The sequence below is a fragment of the Macaca fascicularis genome, chromosome 9 (assembly GCF_037993035.2).
Source record: "Macaca fascicularis isolate 582-1 chromosome 9, T2T-MFA8v1.1".
NCBI lineage: Eukaryota > Metazoa > Chordata > Mammalia > Primates > Cercopithecidae > Macaca > Macaca fascicularis.
In genome coordinates this window covers 6,770,531-6,788,792 of record NC_088383.1, presented here as the reverse complement: position 1 = coordinate 6,788,792, position 18,262 = coordinate 6,770,531, and positions in this window count along the sequence as shown.

Sequence of the window (18,262 nt, the reverse complement as noted above, 5' to 3'; positions counted from 1 at the left end):
CCACGTCACTCGCTTTTGCCAAGGTTTCTTCCCAGGCATACCCATCACCAAAGCTGTGTGGTATCACTCCTTTTTTTTTTTTTTTTTTTTTTGAGACGGAGTCTCACTCTGTCGTCCAGGCTGAAGTGCTGGGGCGCAATCTCAGCTCACTGCAACCTCCGTCACCTGGGTTCAAGTGATTCTCCTGCCTCAGCCTCCCAAGTAGCTGGGATTACAGGTGCCCACCACCACCCCCGGCTGATTTTTTTGTATTTTTAGTAGAGATGGGTTTCACCATGTTGGCCAGGCTGGTCTCAAACTCCTGACCTCAGGTGATCCACCCGCCTTGGCCTCCCAAAGTACTGGGCTTACAGGTGTGAGCCACTGTGCCCAGCCACGGTTATCACACTTTTAATGGCCACTAACTTGAGATAATACTTCATGATTTTAATTTTGCATTTCTTTTCTTTTTTTTTTTTTTTTTAAGAGGCAGGGTCCTGCTCTGTTACCCAGACTGGTGTGCAGTGGTGTGACCATAGCTCACTGCAGCCTCGACCTCCTGGGCTCAAGCAATCCTCCCTTCTCAGCTTCCTGAGCAGCTGGGACCACAAGCACGCACCAGCTCACCCAGCTAATTTTTAAAATTTTTGTAGAGATCCCACTTTTGTAGGGTGTCTCACTGTGTTGGCCAGGCTGGTCTCGAACTCCTGGCCTTAAGCAATCCTTTCACCTTGGCCTCCCAAAGTGTTGGGATTACAGGCATATGCCACCACACCTGGCCTTGCATTTCTTAATCAAACTGAAGATCTTTAGATTTGTTTTTTGGCCATTATAGCTCTTTTTCCTATTTTACCTGTATCAGTTAGCTGTTACTAAATGACAGATCACCCCAAAGCTCAGTGGGTTGAAACAGGAGTCTGTAGGGCATCTGGGTGGCTTTGCTGCTTGCAGCTGGGCTCACTCCTGTGTCCCGTCAGCTAGTGGGTTGCTGAGCTGGTATAGGATGGCCTTGGGTGGATCAAGCTGGCTCTGCTCCCCATGGTCTCTCCATCAGGCTAGCCCAGGCTGATTTTCATGACAGTGGCAGAGATTCAAGAGAGGAAAGAGACTTGAATGTGTTTTCCAGTCTCAGCTCTGTTTGTGTAGATGCTTCCATCCCATTGGCCAAAGCAAGGCATGGTCATGCCCAGAATTAGTGTAGGGGGGCAGAACCCACAGGACTGGACACAGAGGCCATTGACTGGGGTCATTAATGAAACCAGTTCTTGCGTTATCTTTTGACCACTGTTTTGTCTTGTTGATTTTTAAGAGTCCTTTTTATATTGAGTTAATTAGCTCTACACATAACTTCAAATAATGACAGTAAAATTTGGGTTATACATTTATAAGTGAAAAAAAAAAGCAGACTGCAGCACAGCAGAAATAATCCCCTTTATAGCTCCTTAAAAAAAAAAAGGCTCTTGTGAATCAATACAAGCAAACACAGGCACTAACTAAAATGCTGGGAGTGGGATGGCACAGATTCCTTGGATATAATAGGACGTTTCTATTTAGATTATAGTATGTGGTACTTTTAAAGCAGCTCTCAGAGTTCTAGAGCTTCCACCTCTAGGCAGGCTCCTCCTGCCCCTTGAACACAGAGCCCTGGGTCTACCACATCCTCTCCTATCTTCCAGCTGATACAGACTTAGATAATTCCATTTTGTGATTTAATATTAGATGGTGGCGGGGCGCGGTGGCTGAGGCCTGTAATCCCAGCACTTTGGGAGGCCGAAGTGGGTGGATCACGAGGTCAGGAGATCGAGACCATCCTGGGTAACATGGTGAAACCCCGTCTCTATTAAAAATACAAAAACTTAGCTGGGTGTGATGGCGGGCGCCTGTAGTCCCAGCTACTTGGGAGGCTGAGGCAGGAGAATGGTGTGAACCCGGGAGGCGGAGCTTGCAGTGAGCCGAGATCCCGCCACCGCACCCCAGCCTGGGCGACAGAGCCAGACTCCATCTCAAAACAAACCAACCAACCAAAAAAAATTAGATGGAGGTGGGGTGGCTCACGCCTGTAATCCCGGCACTTTGGGAGGCTGAGGCTGGAGGCTGCCTTGAGCCCAGGAGTTCACGGCTGCAGTGAGCTATGATCACACCACTGCACTCCAGCCTAGGTGACTGAGTGAGACCTTGTCTCTAAATAAAGACCAAAAAATAACAACGGATTAAACCAAAGTATTTTCTTTCCCACATAAGAGTCTGGGCATAGCCAACTACAGATGAGCTCAACCAGCCCCACGTGTCAGCCCCCCAGGCTCCTTCTGCTGGTTGTTCTGCTGTCCTGAGTAGGTTGACCTTTTCCATTGGTCCACGATTGCTCCCCAACCTGTGGTGGGGAACAGAATGAAGGGGAGGGCTCGGCGCAGTGGCTCACACCTGTAATCCCATCACTCTGGGAGGCTGAGGCAGGTGGATCACTTGAGGCCAGGAGTTCAAGACCAGCCTGGCCAACATGGTAAAACCCTGTCTCTACTAAAAATACAAAAATTAGGCTGGGCATGGTGGCTCACACCTGTACTCCCAGCACTTTGGGAGGGCAAGGTGGGCGGATCACCTGAGGTTGGGAGTTGGAGACCAGCCTGACCAACATGGAGAAACCCCGTCTCTACTAAAAATACAGAATCAGGCAGGCACAGTGGCGCATGCCTGTAGTTCCAGCTACTCGGGAGGCTGAGGCAGGAGAATCGCCTGAACCTGGGAGGCGGAGGTTGCAGTGAGCCAAGATCGTGCCATTGCACTCCAGCCTGGGCACCAAGAGCGAAACTCTGTCTCAAAACAAACAAAAATTAGCTGGACATAGCGGCACACACCTCTATTCCCAACTACTCGGGAGATTGAGGCAGGAGAATCACTTGAACCTGGGAGGCAGAGGTTACAGTGAGCTGAGATTGCATCTCTGCACTCCAGTCTGGGAGACAGTGAGACCCTGTCTCAAAAAAAAAAAAAAAAAAAAAAAGAATGAAGGGGAAGCCACGCATGCCCCCTTTTTTTCAGAAGGCACATAGATCATTTCTGTTCACATCCTACTGACCATAGATCAGTCACATGACTGCTAGAAGAAAATTGAAATTTAGGGACGGTACAGGGCTTTGCCATATGCCCTTATCAGAGGTGCCTTCCTTGAGACTATTTGGGGACAATGATCCGTGCAAGTCTGCTGCTGTCCCCAGCCTTCCCCCAACACACACATTCCTTAACCTTAGATTTTAAAGTTTTAGAGGCCAGAGAGCAAATCCACTTATTTATAGACATGCAGTTGTAAGGGACATGAGAACAATCTGTGAAGATGGCATTCGGAGCAGAGAACATGTAGGGTGTTAGTCCCCCGCAATGACGCTCCAAGTGACCTCATGCAGGTCACACTCCCTCTGCCTCTCAGTGTCCTGGTAAATGATGAGCCAAATGGCGCCTCCTTCCCAGATTTACTGTGAGGATTAACTGAGTTGGCGTGTGTCAGATCCCGGTCCAGGGCCAGCCGATGCTGAAGTCCGAGGGGAGTGGGTGGATGAGCAGATAAGCAGATACGAGGATTAACTGAGTTGGCGTGTGTCAGATCCCGGTCCAGGGCCAGCCGATGCTGAAGTCCGAGGGGAGTGGGTGGATGAGCAGATAAGCAGATACGCTTTTGGGCAGGGGGGCCTAGGCAGGTGAATATGGTTTTATTCAGCAGCAGTTCTCATCAGTGGCTTTTCATTAGCAGCTTACTCACATTAGCTCTCTCGCCCTGTCCACCTTTACCTCGGCTATTTGCTTCCACTCTGTGGCTCCTGCGACCCCCACGCCTGCAGCTGCACAGCCGGCTCTCCCTTGCCGTCAGGGTCAGCGGCTTAACTCTTTCTTTCTCTGGCACAAGCAAGCAGAGCTGTGTCCTGGCTCTCTCCTGTCTGTCTACAAGATGGACAGTTTTGGCTGTCTCCCTTTCACTGGGCACAAGCACAACCACCACATCAAGCCACGTCGAGCCGAGCCGAACCTCAAGAGCACCTGTATAGCGTCAGCGGGGCAGTTATACCTTTTACAGACAATAGTGCCTTAGAGCCAAGTATGAACTTACACAAACAGGTTATGTAACAAGTGGAGGTGTGCGCCTGTGCACCAAACTCCCTGAGTCGTGCAGGCCTGGATATCTGCCTTGGCCTCTACCTTGACCAAAGCACATCCAGGTACCTTATGGTGCCTTACAGTGTGCATGATGCTTGGCCAAGCACACGCACCCAACACACGTGAGCCATTGTTAGTAACAGTAGCACCAGGTGAGCCTCTTTGACTTAATGGACTGAGTCATCAAAGGCGAATGAAAATCATCAAGTCAGCATCAGTCCAAGACTAAGAAGAGCTCAACTGAAGAAAGCAGTGAGACAAGCACCATTTATAGCCCTTTTTCCTACTGTTCTCTTTCTCCTTCCCTCCCTGGGGATGTATGTCCTTAGCCCTTGGGTGCCTCCATTGTCTTTATCAAAAAGAACACTAGATTTCAGTCTTCATTTCATGTTAATGAAAGTTTCAAATTTTATCAATCCCTGAGTTGTCTGCTTTTTTTTTTTTTTTTTTTTTTTTTAGGCAGGATTTCACTGTCACTCAGGCTGGATTGCAAGGGCGTGATCTCGGCTCACTGCAGCCTCTGACTCATGAGTTCAAGCGATCATCCTACCTCAGCCTCCCAAGTAGCTGGGACCACAGGCATGCACCACCATACCTAGCTAATTATTTTTGTATTTTTTTAGTAGAGACCGGATTTCACCCTGTTGCCCAGGCTGGTCTCAAACTCCTGGGCTCAAGTGATCTGCCCACCTCAGCCTCCCAAAGATATGAGCCACCATGCCCAGCCAATTGTCTGCATTTTATCAAGGATCAAATTATTAAACCAAAAGAATGAAGCTTTCAATATGAAATGCATGCATCATTAAAAATGTAAAGAAGTATTTTCAAAAATGTATTCTAACTGGGCCTTCCTTCATATCTTTATTTGTATTTGTTTTTTGTTTTGAGACATAGTCTTTCTGTGTCACCCAGGCTGGAGTGCATGGCACGACCTCGGTTCACTGCAACCTCCGCCTCCTGGGTTCAAGCCATTCTCATGTCTCAGCCTCCTGAGAAGCTGGTATTACAGGTGTGTGCCACCACGCCCAGCTAATTTTTGTATTTTTAGTAGAGACAGGATTTCACCATGTTGGACAGGCTGGTCTCAAAATCCTGGCCTCAAGTGATCCGCCCGCCTCAGCTTCCAAAGTGCTGGAATTACAGGCGCGAGCCACCGTGCCCAGTCTGTATCTTTATATTTGTTTTTTTTTTGTTTTGTTTTGTTTTTTTTTTTTGAGATGGAGTTTCGCTCTTGTTGCCCAGGTTGGAGTGCAATGACACAATCTCGGCTCATTGCAACCTCTGCCTCCTGGGTTCAAGGAATTCTCCTGCCTCAGCCTCCTGAGTAGCTGGGATTACAAGCACCTGCCACCACGCCCAGATGATTTTGCATTTTCAGTAGAGACGGGATTTCACTATGTTGGTCAGGCTGATCTCAAACTCCCGACCTCGGGTGAGCCATCCCCTCGGCTTCCCAAAGTGCTGAGATTACAGGTGTGAGCCATCACACCCGGATGGGTCTTTATAATTTTTTTATAATTAAGACATTTTCTGTCCCTTTCATGGCTACATCTTGTTAATTCAAGTTCTATTCAGCATCTCAAATAGGTCCACTTTCAGCAAGCCCCCCAACCACCACCAGGCAAGCTCCAGTCATGGTCCTCTTGTTCCAGGTACTGTGGCTGCACAGCAGATTACTCCCAAATCTAGCTGTGTAAAGCAGCCCTTTGTCATGTTCACGGATTCTATGGCTAGGAATTCAGACAGGGTCCAGCAGTGATGGCTTGTCTCTGCTCCCCGGGATTGGGGATTGCCACTAGAAGATTTGAAGGCTGAAATCAGCCATGTCTGGCAGATGCTGCTGGCTGACAACCTCAGTTCCTCCTCATGTGGGCCTCTCCCTGGGTCTCTCCATGTCGGCTGGTGTGAGCTGAGAGAGAGAGAGGGAGGCAGAGCCTGGCAAGGCCATATTGCCTGTCATAGCCTAACTTACTTTTTTATTTATTTACTTATTTATTGAGACAGGGTCTCGCTCTGTTCCAGGCTGGAGTGCAGTGGCACAATCTCAGCTCACTGTAACCTCTGCCTCCCTGGTTCAAGCAATTCTCCTGCCTCAACCTTCCAAGTAGCTGGAACTACAGACACGTGCCACCAAGCTTGGCTAATTTTTTTTTTTTTTTGTATTTTTAGTAGAGATGGAGTTTCACCATTTTGCCCAGGCTGGTCTTGAACTCCTGACCTCAGGTGATCTACCCACCTTGGCCTCCCAAAGTGCTGGGATTACATGAGTGAGCTACAGTGCCCAGCCTCATAGCCTCATAGCCTAGCTTTGGAACCCACATGGCATGTGGTTCTATAGTGAAGTGGTTATCACATCTGCTTTACACACAGAAGGTCCTGGGTTCAAGTCGTGGTGGAACCATGGTGAGGTCTACTATTTTCTCACCTGTAGTCCCAACATCCTTGGGATGCTGAGGCAGGAGAATCACTTGTACCCAGACGCAGACATTGCAGTGAGCTGAGATCTGGTGAAACTCTGTCTCCACAAAAAAAAAAAAAAAGAAAGAAAGTCATACAGTGTCCCTTTGCCACATTCATTTGTCAAGGCAGTCAAAAAGTCTTGCCGGCGGTTCAAGGGGAGGGAAGTAGACTCTACCTCTTGATGGGAGCGGTAAAGTTCTGCAAGAAGAGGTGGGAGTGGAAATGTGGGAGCACCTTTCAGACATGGGCTCTGCCATGTTTCTCTTTCCTGAGTTACTGGAATGGCCTCATCACTGGCCTTGCTACTTACACTTTTTTTTTTTTTTTTTTGAGATGGAGTTTTGCTCTTGTTACCCAGGCTGGAGTATGATGGCATTATCTCAGCTCACTGCAACTTCCACCTCCTGGTTTCTCCATGTTGGTCAGGCTGTTCTCGAACTCCCCACCTCAGGTGATCTGCCCTCCTCGGCCTCCCAAAGTGCTGGGAGTATAGGCGTGAGCCACCGTGCCCAGTCCCACTTTGTTGTTGTTGTTATTGTTTTTTTTTTTTTTTTTTTTTTTTTTGAGACGGAGTCTCGCTGTGTCTCCCAGGCTGGAGTGCAGTGGCGTGATCTCGGCTCACTGCAAGCTCCGCCTCCCGGGTTCACGCCATTCTCCCGCCTCAGCCTCCCAAGTAGCTGAGACTACAGGCGCCCGCCACCACGCCCGGCTAGTTTTTTGTATTTTTAGTAGAGACGGGGTTTCACCATGTTAGCCAGGATAGATTATTGTTTTTGAGATAGAGTCTCGCTTTGTCACCAGGCTGGAGTGCAGTGGTGTGATTTCGGCTCACCTCTACCTCCGCCTCCTGGGTTCAAGTGATTCTCCTGCCTCAGCCTCCCGAGTAGCGGGGATTACAGGCACCTGCCACCATGCCTGGCTAATTTTTGTATATTTTTTAGTAGAGGTGGGGTCACCATGTTGGCCAGACTTGTCTTGAACTCCTGACCTAAAGTGATCCGCCCGCCTCAGCCTCCCAAAGTGCTGGGATTACAGGCGTGAGCCACCACACCCAGCCTACTTCTACTTTTGTACTTCCCTTTCTGTGGCTCTCACAGAGCAGCCTGGGAAAACCAGAAACAGATTAGCTTGTGCCCTTCCCTGACTCTTACTTCTCAGGGTCGAACCACCAAGGAAGCCAGGCGGACAGCCCAGTCTCTTGCCACAGACGCCTCTCACTCAACCTTTCTTCACGCCCCAGGCCTCCTTTCAGTTCCTCAAACAAAACAGACCAAGCCAATTTCCTTCCACCTCAGTGTCTTCCTGGAAATGTCTTTTCTCGACTTATCATGAGTTTGATTCCTGTTCATTCTTCTTGCCCCAGCCTAAATGTCTCTCCCTGGACAGGCACCATCGCTGATTCCGCTCTAAAAACCCTTCCTGAACTCCTGTCACGTCACTTGTGCCAACGTGGATGAAGCTGCAGAATGTGACGTTAGGGTGAGGCAAGCCAGGCACGGAGAGACAAACACTGTAAGATCTCACTCATATGTGGCCTCTAAAAACAACAAACCTGGCGAGGCACAGTGACTCACGCCTGTAATCCCAGCACTTTGGGAGGCTGAGGTGGGCAGATCATGAGGTCAAGAGTTCAAGACCAACCTGACCAACATGGTGAAACCCCGACTCTACTAAAAATACCAAAATTAGCCGGGCGTGATGGCACACACCTCTAATCCCAGCTACTCAGGAGGCTGAGGCAGTAGAATCTCTTGAACCCGGGAGGTGGAGGTTGCAGTGAGCCGAGATCGTGCCATTGCACTCCAGCCTGAGCGGCAGAGGGAGACTCTGTCTCAAAAAAAAAAAAAAAAAAAAAAAAAAAAACGCCACAGGGCTCTGGGTGGTAAAGGATAGGTTGGCAGAATGGATGGACGGCACCAGAGAGCTCTGTGTTTAAATCACAGCCTGGCCTGGCGTGGTGGCTCAAGCCTATAATCCCAACACTTTGGGAGGCCTAGTAGGGAGGATCATTTGAGCCCAAGAGTTCGAGACCAGCCTGGGCAACACAGTAAGACCCTGTCTCTACAAAAACTTTTACAATTAGGCCAGGTGCGGTGGCTCACACCTGTAATCCCAGCACTTTAGGAGGCTGAGGTGGGGAGATCACCTGAGGTCAGGAGTTTGAGACCAGCCTGGCCAAAATGGTGAAACCCTGTCTCTACTAAAAATACAAAAAGTAGCTGGGCATGGTGGTGCCCGCCTGTAATCCCAGCTGCTCCGGAGGCTGAGGCAGGGGAATCGCTTGAACCTGTGAGGTAGAGGTTGCAGTGAGCCGAGATCGCACCATTGCACTCCAGCCTGGCAACAGAGCAAGACTCTGTCTCAAAACAAAAATTCGCTGGGCATAATGGTGTGTGCTTGTAGTCCCAGCTACTCAGGAGGCTAAGGAGGAAGGATCACCTGAGGCCAGGAAGTTGAGGCTGCAGTGAGCTAAGATCGTGCCACTGCATTCCAGCCTGGGGTGACAGGAGTGAGACCCTGTGTCCAAAAACTAATAATAAACAAATAAATCACAGCCCAGGTGGATTAGCCCCTTACCTTCAATCTTCTCTCTTGTAAAAAGGTCACTATACCTACCTTGCCACGTGGCTATGAGAGGAAAGCCTGGCACAGAGAAGGTACATGATGACAAGTCATTACTGTAGTATTATTTTGTTTGTAATCTGTCATTAAAGGTAATTCCGTGGCTTGCTGGTAGGGGGGGTCTTAGTTTACCCAATAGGAACATGGAACAGTAGTATCAGATTATTTTGTATCTTAGATTTAAGACCTACGCGGGCAAGGTGGGTCATGGCTATAATCCCAGCACTTTGGGAGGCCAAGGCGGGTGGATCACCTGAGGTCAGGAGTTCAAGACTGGCCTGGCCAAAATGGCGAAATCGTGTCCCTACTAAAAATAAGCCGGATGCGGTGGCATGCGCCTATAGTCCCAGCTACTCGGCAGTCTGAGGCAGGAGGATTGCTTAAAGGCAGGAAGCGGAGGTTCCAGTGAGCCGAGATTGTGCCGCCACACTCCAGCCTGGTGACATAGCGAGACTCCATCTCAAAAAAAAAAAAAAAAAAAAAAATGATTTAAGACCTAAAACCGTCCAATGTAGTTGAGGCTCAACAAAGCTCAGTGACTTGTCTGAGATCACATAGATGAGGATCCTAAAATACACCTGGCCCCCTGCCCTCTTAGTAAACAGAGTGTCACCTTCTCACACTGTCACCTGGACCATTTTGACATAAAGAGATCAGGCTGCGTTTGCAACTTCTTTCAAAGAGTTGGGAAATTTTCTTTCTGCCTCTTAAATATCAGTGACGATTATGCCTAGACCGGAATTTTAATTTCCCATTCCAGTTTCCTGAAGAGAGTACAGTGAAAGAAGAGAGTACAGTGAAAGAAAACTCTAGAAATTTACTGACCTTTTCTCATTGGCTTGACGCCATGCTTGACTTCTCAGTGGGGCTGAATTTCCCCTCTGGGTCTGACTCACATTTTCCAACACACAAAGCACCCCGTTCAATAACAACCAGACACTTGTACTGTTCCATATCAATCTGGACCAAAAGTGGGTTGCTAATGACAATGAACAAATCACCGGCAAGGACCACATTTTCCCCTGCGTTGTTTTTCAGTTTTCAACTTGGTTTCATTTTGCCATGACCAAAGAACTTGCTGGCCAGGCATGGTGGCTCACACCTGTAATCCCAGCACTTTGGGAGGCTGAGGTGAGCAGATCGCTTGAGCCCAGGAGTTCGAGACCAGCCTAGGCAACACGGCGAAACCCTGTCTGTGCAAAAAATACAAAAATTAGCTGTGCGTGGTGGGCTTGCCTCTAGTTCCATCTCCTTGGGAGGCTGAGGTGGGAGGATTGCTTGAGTCCAGGAGGTAGAGGTTGCACTGAGCTGATATTGTGTCACTACCCTCTAGCCCAAGTGACAGAGCAAGACCCTGTCTAAAAAAAAAAACAGAGGCCAGGTGTGGTGGCCCACACCTGTAATCCCAGCACTTTGGGAGGCGGAGGCAGGTGGATGGATCACTTGAAGTCAGGAGTTTGAGAGCAGCCTGGACAATATGGCGAAACCCCGTCTCTACTAAAAATACAAAAATTAGCTGGGCGTGGTGGCGGCCGCCTGTAATCCCAGCTACTCAAGAGGCTGAGGCAGGAGAATTGCTTGAGCCTGGGTAACAGAAGATGCAGTGAGCTGAGACTGCACCACTGCACTCCAGCCTGGGTGACAAGAGTAAGACTTCATTGCAAAAAAAAAAAAAAAAAATGCGGGGGCCAGGCCCAGTGGCTCACATCTGTAATCCCAGCACTTTGGGAGGCCAAGACAGGTGGATCACGTGAGGTCAGGAGTTCGAGACCAGCCTGGCCAACATGGTGAAACCCTGTCTCTACTAAAAATACAGGCCGGGCGCGGTGGCTCAAGCCTGTAATCCCAGCACTTTGGGAGGCCGAGGAGGGTGGATCACGAGGTCAGGAGATCGAGACCATCCTGGCTAACATGATGAAACCCCGTCTCTACTAAAAATACAAAAAAAAAAAAAACTAGCCAGGCGTGGTGGCGGGCGCCTGTAGTCCCAGCTACTCGGAGGCTGAGGCGGGAGAATGGCGTGAACCCGGGAGGTGGAGCTTGCAGTGAACCGAGATCGCGCCACTGCACTCCAGCCTGGGTGACAGAGCGAGACTCCGTCTCAAAAAAAATAAAAAAATAAAAAAATAAAAAATAAAAAATAAAAATACAAAAATTAGCCAGGCATGGTGACAGGTGCCTGTAATCCCAGCTACTCAGGAAGCTGAGACAGGAGAATCACTTGAACCCAGGAGGCGGACGTTGCGGTGAGCTGAGATCACACCATTGCACTCCAGTCTGGGCCACAGAGCGAGACTCCATTAAAAAAAAAAAAAAAAGAACTAGTCTGGGTGTGGTGGTTCACACCTGTAATCCCAACACTTTGGGAGGCTGAGGTGGGCGGATGGCCTCAGCTCAGGAGTTCAAGACCAGCCTGGACAACATGGTACAACCCCATCTCTACTAAATATACAAAAATTAGCCTGGCATGGTGGTATACACCTGTAGTCCCGGCTACTCGGGAGGCTGAGATGGGAGAATCGCCTGAACCTGGGAGGCAGAGGTTGCAGTGAGCCGAGATCACACCAGTGCACTCCAGACTCGGTGACAGAGCGAGACTCTGTCTCAAAAAAAAAAAGAAAAAAAGATGGGAGGCCGAGGCGGGTGGATCACGAGGTCAGAAGATCGAGACCATCCTGGCTAACACGGTGAAACCCCGTCTCTGCTAAAAATACAAAAAACTAGCCGGGCGTGGTGGCGGGCGCCTGTAGTCCCAGCTACTCGGGAGGCTGAGACAGGAGAATGGCGTGAACCCGGGAGGTGGAGCTTGCAGTGAGCGGAGATCGCACCACTGCACTCCAGTCTGGGCGATGAGCAAGACTCAATCTCAAAAAAAAAAAAAAAAAAGAAGTTACTAAAGAGGCTGAAATGGCAGTGAGCCAGCAGCAGACCCTGAGCTCTTGGGACTATAGATCTACATGGTCAGCTCTTCACTGCCTGGGTTAATTTATCTTTACCGTAGTTTTCCAAGTGACAGGAGTGGTCAAGGAGAGAAGCAACTGACAGTGACATGAATTCACCCCTCAGACGTCCCCAGCTCTGTGACCTATTGCAACACCCTCGACCAATTTATTTTGTTGGCTTTTCCCGTCTGCCAGCATCCAAAAATGAGACAAGCTGAAATAAGAACTCCTGCCAGGCCTTAGGGGTAAATAATAATTTCCTCTTTTCACCCAAAGATGAAGTGGTCCACTTCACAGGCAAATCATTTTGCAGGCTTTCAGAGAGGTCTTTCAACGTGTTTCACCCACAAACATCTGGGACCAGCTCTTCTTCTTTACAAGTTATTTTCAGCAAGCAGCAAAATACTATTCTGTAGCATAGCACTTCCACCAGGCACATTTCAGGCTGCCTGTGTCGCCACAGGGCAAATGACTACACAGATTGTCCTCCTGGGCAGATAGGCAAGGAAAGATCTTCAATGATATGTTATATAACAAATGGAATGCCTGTTCCTATAGTGAGGCTCAAAACTACCTTAGATCAAAATTAGACCAGGTGTATGGTTTTTCTTTTTCGGGACACTGTCTCACTCTGTTGGCCAGGCTGGAGTTCAGTGGTGCAATTACGGCTCACAGCATCCTCGACCTCTGGGGCTCAAGCAATACTCCTGCTTCAGCCTCCTCAGTAGCTGGAACTACAGGCGCATGCCACTGTACCTGGCTAATTTTTTTGATTTTTAGTAGAGACGGGGTTTCCGTATGTTGCCCAGGATGGTCTTGAACTCCCAAGCTCACTCAATCCTCCCGCCTCAGCCTTCCAAAGTGTGGGGATTACAGGCATGAGCCACTGTGCCTGGCTTGAGGTTTATGATTTAGAGTATGTATTTAGAGCAAATATTGTAAAAGGTGGTCCCTCAAGAAAAAAAGAAATCAGAGTCTCTTTGTTTGCTTCTGTCTCCAAAGAGGGAAGAGCAAAAGTCCTGAGCGACGTGGCTCCTTTGGGCCGAGCTTCGTGGAAGATGAGGAGATCATTAGAAACCACCGACTTGAAAATGGGGGTTTCCTAGGACAATCAAGACTCACATTTGACTTTTTTTTTTTTTTTTAAGATATGAGAGCTTCTTATTTTATCTCCTCTGAAGTTAGTCAGTATTCTTTCTGACTACAAAACACAGCTAAACTGTATGTGTGTGTGTGTGTGTATATATATATATGTGTATATATATATAGCTTCTGTCCCCCTACACAGAAAGGAGAGAAGAGAGAAGGAGAGCAGGAAATTATTACTTATGCAGATGAAAATAGTCAGCTGGGAGATTTCACATTTTCACTTAGCGGAGAGCGGGGAGGAGCTATTTTGATAGTATAGCTTCTCTTTCCATGGTGAAAGATAGATAACTTCTTCGAAGCTAAAACAAAGCTAAATACAGTTCTGGTTTAAAATTTAATGTGTGTAAGCCTCAACTTTATCACAAGTTCCAAGATTTAGATTTTAAAATAAAACCACCCAAAAAAGACAGCTAAAATAAGTGACTTACAGTTTTTTGTTTTGTTTTGTTCTGTTTGAGACAGGGTCTCACTCTGTTGCCCAGGCTGGAGTGCGGTGGTGCGATCTTGGCTAACTGCAGCCGCCACCTCCTGAGTTCAAGCAATTCTCCCACCTCGGCCTCCTGAGTAGCTGGGACTACAGGCATGCACCACCATACCCGGCCAATTCTTTTGTATTTTTAGTAGCAGCGTGTTTCACCATGTTGACCAGGCTGGTCTTGAACTTCTGTCCTCTGGTGATCTACCTACCTCGGCCTCCCAAATTGCTGGGATTACAGGCATGAGCCACTGCGCCCAGCTGAGCATCTTTGCATGAGCTCATTGACCATTTACATATCTTGCTTAGAGAAATGTCTCTTCAGATTCTTTGCCTATTTTTAATTGTGTTTTTTGTCTTTTTGTTTGTTTTTGAGACAGTCTCCCTCTGTGACCCAGGCTGGAGTGCAGTGGTGCTATCTTGGCTCACTGCAACCTCTGCCTCCCGGGTTCAAGAGAGTACAGCCTCCTGAGTAGCTGGGATTACAGGTGTGCACCACCATGCTGGGCTAATTTTTGTATTTTTAGTAGAGACAGGGGTTTCACCATGTTGGTCAGGCTGGTCTCGAGCTCCTGACCTCGTGATCTGCCTACCTTGGCCTCCCAAAGTGCTGGGATTACAGGCGTGAGCCACCACGCCCGGCCCTACATTATCTTTTTTTTTTTTTTTGAGATGGAGTCTCGCTCTGTAGCCCAGGCTGGAGTGCAGTGGCCAGATCTCAGCTCACTGCAAGCTCCGCCTCCCGGGTTCACGCCATTCTCCTGGCTCAGCCTCCCGAGTAGCTGGGACTACAGGCGCCCGCCACCTCACCCGGCTAGTTTTTTGTATTTTTTAGTAGAGACGGGGTTTCACCGTGTTAGCCAGGATGGTCTCGATCTCCTGACCTCGTGATCCACCCGTCTCGGCCTCCCAAAGTGCTGGGATTACAGGCTTGAGCCACCGCGCCCGGCCTATCTTTTTAATATTGAATTGTAAGCCTTCTGGAAGCTTTTCCTCTTTCCTCCCTTTCTTCATTCTTTAATGTTTTTCTCACTGAAAGAGCACTCAAAAGGAAGCTAAAACACAGTGCCTGAGCTCAAGGCTCTCACAGTCTAACGGAGGTGAGAAATACCAAAGAAGGAGCAATTTGTGTCAGGGATGGGGGATCCGGTTGGGCTTCACAGAAGATGAAATAATCTGGGTCTGTGTCCCCACCAAATCTCACGTTGAATTGTAATCCCCAGTGTTGGAGGTGGGGCGTGGTGGGAGGTGTTTGGGTCATGGGGTTGGATCCCTCACAGTAATGAGTTGTCATGAGATCTGGTTGTTCAAAAACGCGCCCCCCGCCACCGCTCCCTCTCCCGCCATGTCAGTTGCCTGCTGCCCTTCGTCTTCCGCCATGATTGGAAGCTTCCCGAAGCCTCCCCAGAAGCTGTTGCCGGTGCTATGCTACCTGTACAGCCTGCAGAACCGTGAGCCAATTGAACCTTGTTTTTTACAAATTATGCAGTCTCAGATATTTCTTTATAGCAATGAGAGAACAGACTAATACAGAAGACAGCACCATGAGTTGGAGAAGAGCATTCCAGCTCACGCCAGGGCCTCTGGGGCGTCCTACTCTTGATCTTCTTTGATATGTATACATGAAGGGGACAGTGGCAGAAACACCTTCAATGAATTTGTGCTCTTGGAGTCACCTTTACATCAATTCAAGGGGGAAATGCCATGATTAAGCCATTCGCTAAGTAAAGCTGTCAAATAGCAGCTTCTGGTGCAGGTAGACCAGGCAGTCATATTTGGTGATTTAGGGGCTGTGCGAAGACCCCGCCCCTACCTTAAAAAATCTATCCAAATCACTGCCATCTCTACAAATATACGACAGCTGCCACAGAAACCTCTTATTTTTGCTCTGGAGGGATAATGCCTCCAGTAACTGGTTTATTTATAGGGCCAGCTTATTGAACTTACAGTTTATTTATTTATTTTTATTTGTTTGTTTGATTTTTGTTATTGTTGTTTTTTGGAGTTACAGTTTAAAAACCAGTAACTCAGACGTTTGAATCCTGCCCCACCACTAACCAGCTTTTTGCCTTGGCCAATCCCAATCTCTCTGATCAGTGCCCTTATCTGTACAATGGATTTAGTAACACCTGCTCTATGCAGTAATTACAAGGGTTAAAAGAATCCATGCACGTCAAATACCTGGGCAGTGCTTGGCCAACATAGAATCCCCAAACAGTTTGAGTCTGTGTCACGAAGCTCTGACAGCACAGGGCACTGATGCACAGAAAGGGTGACATTGTGTTAGTGAAGGGGTGTGATTGACAGGCGGGGTCTGGTGTTTATTTGGGGCACCAGAGAGGGAGTCTCCCATCGAGGAAGGAAATGCCAGAAATAAAGGGGCAACAACGGGGCGTGAGGGTGAGGACATGGCCCGCGTCACCAGGGCAGTTATGGTGCTGAAGCCTTGCTGTATGTCCTCCTGCCCAGTCACCTGCAGCGAGTGAGACCTTCCAGGGCCGCGTGACATGAACCGTGGGAACAGCACCTCCACTATGCTGTGCCTGACTTTCCAAGGGATTTTCAGGAGAGCTTTGGACAAAGCATGGAGGCAGGAATCCTAGAAAAATCTAAATGAAGGCTCCAGAGCCACTGGCCTCCCCACTTTCTGCAGCAGGACCTAGGTGGAGCCCGGTGCCCACAGACCCCCCAGACAGGACACGAGGTGCCCCGCGAGGTGGAAATACATCTTCTTCCTGCCTCCCAGTGCAGCAGGGAAGCACTGACTTCCCAGCTGCTTTAGCCACACACAATGGCACCTCTGTTCCTGGCCAGTGAGCTTGCTGCCTCCAGGGACACTGCCCAGGCCCATCGTGGCCATGCCGGGAACATGCAGCCCTTTGATAATCGCCCTTTATCCCGGCCTCTAAATCAAAGCTGCAAACATACTGACAACTCCAGCAAATGCAACTGATGCTTTCAGGTCTGACCCTGAAATGAAGACCCACCTCCGTGGGGAGAAGCACACGCCTCTCTGGGCTGTAGGCTGGAAGGAAACAGGAACTGTGGGCCCTGCACACAGCTGCACTCGCTGGGGCAGTTCAGACTCATATCCCCAGGGGGATCCAAGTTATCCAGAACAGCGTTCCTGACCCCCAGAGGGGTGAGTCACCCCGGCCCACCTTTCCACATGCTGTGTGCAGCCTCTGGACGACTTCAGATGCCTTGTTGTTTTTTACGGAGGTGAAATTCAAGTAACGTAAAATGAATCATTTAAAGAGAAAAATTCAGGCCGGGTGCAGTGGCTCGCACCTGTAATCCCAGCATTTTGGGAGACCAAGGTGGGAGGATCATTTGAGCCCAGGAGTTTGAGACCAGCCTGGACAACATAGTGAGATGCTGTCCCCCAAAAAAGAAAAAAAATTAGCCGGGCATAGTAGTGTGCACCTGTGTTCCCAGCTACTCCGGAGGCTGAGGTGGGAGGATGGCTTAACCTGGGGGTGCAGGTTGAGGCTGCAATGAGTTATGAATGTCCCACTGCACTCCCAGCCTGGGTAACAGAGAGAGACCCTGTCTCAAAAAAAAGTAAAAATAAAATAAAATATAATGAAGAATTCAGTGACATTTAAAACATTCAGTGCTCTGCAGGCACCACCGCTATCTAGCTCCAAAGTGTTCTCCTCACCCCAAATACAGTCACTCTCCATTCTCCCCTCCCAGCCTGTGTGACGACAACGTGCCAGGGACTGTGCTCAGGGCAGAGGCAGAGTGGTCAACACAGCAGCTGCAGTCCCTGCCAACGTGGGGTCCAGTCTAACGTGACATCCAGATACAAAACAACTGGAAATGGCACCCGTTACAGGAGCCTATGACAGAAGTGCTAAGCGGGGCCCCGGCGCAGTGGCTCACGCCTGTAATCCCAACACTTTAGGAGGCCGAGAAGGGTCAGGGGTTCAAGACCAGCCTGGCCAACATGGTGAAACTCGGTCTGTACTAAAAATACAAAAATTAGCCAGGCGTGGTGGCCCACACCTTTAATCCCAGCTGCTCAGGAGGCTGAGGCAGGAGAATCACTTGAACCCAGGAGGCAGAGGTTGCAGTGAACCAAGATCGTGCCACTGCACTCCAGCTTGGGCAACAAAGCAAGACTCCGTCTCAAAAAAAAAAGAAAAAAAAAGAAAAAGAAAAAAAAGTGCTGAGCGGGTCCAAGCTCAGAGTTCCCATACGGTGCTCTGCTGAGGTGGGCTTCGCAGGCATCCCCCTTCTCCAGATGAACAAACTGGAATCTCGAGAGGTTAAATACCTTGCTCAAGGTTAGACCACCAATAAATGGCAGTTGGGATTCAAACAAAGGTCCCTGCGGCATCCACCAAGTTGCTTTCTGTCTCTACGGATTTAATTATTCTGTACATATCATATCAACGGACTTACACAATATGTGACCTTTTGTGTCTGGCTTCTGTTACTTATTTTAATATTGCAAAGGTTCATCCACGATGTAGCATACTTC